Source organism: Triticum urartu, chromosome 7 (genome assembly GCF_003073215.2).
Source record: "Triticum urartu cultivar G1812 chromosome 7, Tu2.1, whole genome shotgun sequence".
NCBI lineage: Eukaryota > Viridiplantae > Streptophyta > Magnoliopsida > Poales > Poaceae > Triticum > Triticum urartu.
In genome coordinates this window covers 702,369,881-702,372,835 of record NC_053028.1, presented here as the reverse complement: position 1 = coordinate 702,372,835, position 2,955 = coordinate 702,369,881, and positions in this window count along the sequence as shown.

Genomic DNA, 2,955 nt, shown 5'->3' with positions numbered 1-2,955 from the left:
CAGGGTCGCACGAGACTAACTGGGATTCCTCTAGGCGTCGGACTCGCTATCAAATTCTTCATCCATGAGATCGCCTTCGTCAGCATCTGGCCAAATCAACAAGCCAGGTGAGTACCTCGAAAGTACTCGCAAGACAGTTCGGACGTAAGATATAACAAATGCATGCATGGATGCGTCATGATTAATTTACCAATGCACATTCAAAATTTAGCAAGCAAGGTAAGTAAAAAGGGAATCGGCGGTAGTCCGCCTGAAAACCCAACAAAAAGAAATAATAGGAAACCGATCGGGTGTCTGAAGCGACGCCTCGAAGGTGAACAAATAAATAAAGATCATGCCGCAGTCGGGCGTCTAAGCGACACCACGTAAAGGGCTTAAACTGAAAATAAAAGACATGCGTGCCATAGTCGGACGTCGGGGCGACATCACAGAAAGGGCTTATATTGAAAGTAAATAACAGTACTGCCGCAGTCGGACGTCTTAGCGACATCGCAGAAAGGGATTTTATTTAAAGTAAATAATAACAATGCCACAGTCGGACGTCTGAGCGACATCGCAAAAAGGGCTTTTATTGAAAGTAAATAATAACAATGCCACAGTCGGACGTCTGAGCGACATCGCAAAAAGGGCTTTTATTGAAAGTAAATAATAACAATGCCACAGTCGGACGTCTGAGCGACATCGCAAAAAGGGCTTTTATTGAAAGTAAATAATAACAATGCCACAGTCGGACGTCTGAGCGACATCGCAAAAAGGGCTTTTATTGAAAGTAAATAATAACAATGCCACAGTCGGACGTCTGAGCGACATCGCAAAAAGGGCTTTTATTGAAAGTAAATAATAACAATGCCACAGTCGGACGTCTGAGCGACAGGCTTTTATTGAAAGTAAATAATAACAATGCCACAGTCGGACGTCTGAGCGACATCGCAGAAAGGGCTTTTATTCACAAGTAAATAATACTCATAATAAATATTCAATTCATGATAATAAACGGGTTAGTCCATCCACAGGAATAAACATTTAACCGGACTTAGCACTCATGTGATTCACCGGAGTCTCTGTCATCAAAACTGACATTTGTCAGGATAAGATAATACCGAACTTGGACATGGAATAGATGATTCAAAGGAATATATGACTCTGCAGAGTTTGTACGAAAAATTTCCCACAGCCAACGGATTTCCGTAGTCACGAAGGACTAGTTCCGTTTACGGTATTTCGGAAGAAAACACAGCTAACCAGTACACACCCATCCTACCTCTCGATGCTAGGAATCACCCTAGACATCGTCCAAGAAAAACTTTTGAGACGGGGAGATCACAATCTCGAATAGCATGGGATCAAATTTATATACGCGCGCTCTAAGGGGTGCCCCCCTCTCGGTCCCAACCGGAAACACCCATGCCCCCTGACCGGATGACTGGCTTTAATCCAGGGCCATGGAACCATCATCACGGCCTCTCCTTTTGGTGTGTACCAAGAAAGCGGTTTGCAACTTACTAAGCCATATTCCTTGCGGAAAACATGTGGTAGTACAGGGAAGGAAAATGGAAGGAACTGGACCGATACGGGTTGACACTGAAGTCATATAGTCTGGCATAAGACTGGCATGCTACAACACTGCCATCTTACCCATCCTCATGCCAACACATGGCCATGCATACTCACATCCATCCACTTATGGATTTTCGAAACTCACTTGCCTCATCGTTGCATGTAACATGACATTCGTCGGTATGTTCATCAACATGCCATGAAACTACTTAATGCAAACATGCCAAAACAATCATCATATCAAAAGTTCAAACATGCTTGCCTGGTTTCAGAGTAGTCGGAGCCTAGCTCGGTGAAGTTCGCGGTCCCGTCACCTCCTTCGGTATCTACGGCATAAAGAAAATATACGCGCTATCGTAAATACCGTGAGGTGCACAAAAAAATTATTCCAAATATTTTTCAAATAAATATGATAAAAAACTAGACAAAAATTTGAAGAGGACAGAAAAAGAATCACTCAAAAATTCTTTTTGTTAAAAAGTTATAAGGGGTTTAACCCAAGGACTCATCTGTAATGAACAGAAAACTTCCAGGGGCTAACTTATAAAAACAGAATACGATTCTATTGAAAATACGCCGGCCCAGAGGGATGACGTACTTTGAGAAGACGCCTTCAGAAAACGGTTCATTTAAAAAGAACTGAGAGGCTGACGGGCGGGTCCCACCCGTCAGGTTTGAATTTTCAAACGGGGGACGAAGCTCGTCGGCGCCCGAGAGCCGCGGTGGTCGCCGGCGGCGATCCACGGTGAGGCAGGGAGATCGGAGACTACCTCCGTGTTCAGGGCGCCATTCCGCGTCTTTGGGTGGTGGTGGTGGTCGCCGGCGAGTACCACGTCGGCGGTGACGCTGGCTCCGGTGGACGGTGATACAGGTGGTTGTGGACCTCGTCGGAGAGAGCTGTGAAGATCAAATTGGAGTGGGGGTTAGACTCTTAGTTGCTCAAGAGGGTTGCTGACGAAGTTGGGGCGCCGGAGACGGCCTCACCGGAGCGAATCGAGGTGTAGGCCGAGGCGGAACGGGGCGGCCGGAGTCGGGGAAGAAGGGCCCCTCGAGGCTCCTCCAGTGGCCAGGCAGGGTCTAGTGAGATGGTGGAGTTGTGCGGGGGCGAGAGCAGGCTCGGGGGTGCTATATATAGCCGGCCCGAGTCGGTTGCCGCGAACGGATAAGTCCGGCGAGGTGATTACGGTGGTGCCGTGGTTGCACGGGAGGGTTTTGAGGTTGAGCGTCGTCGTGGGCGTTCCCTGGTTCCGTTTAGGTGCTAACCGCGTTGGGATTTGGTTGCTTAGGGGGAGTTCGACGGAACGGGGCGATGCGGGCCCGTCGGCGGCAGGGAGCACGCTCTGTGCGTGCCGCGCCACGGCGACGGTGCCGCATGCGTGCGCTGGCAAGGAGATGGCC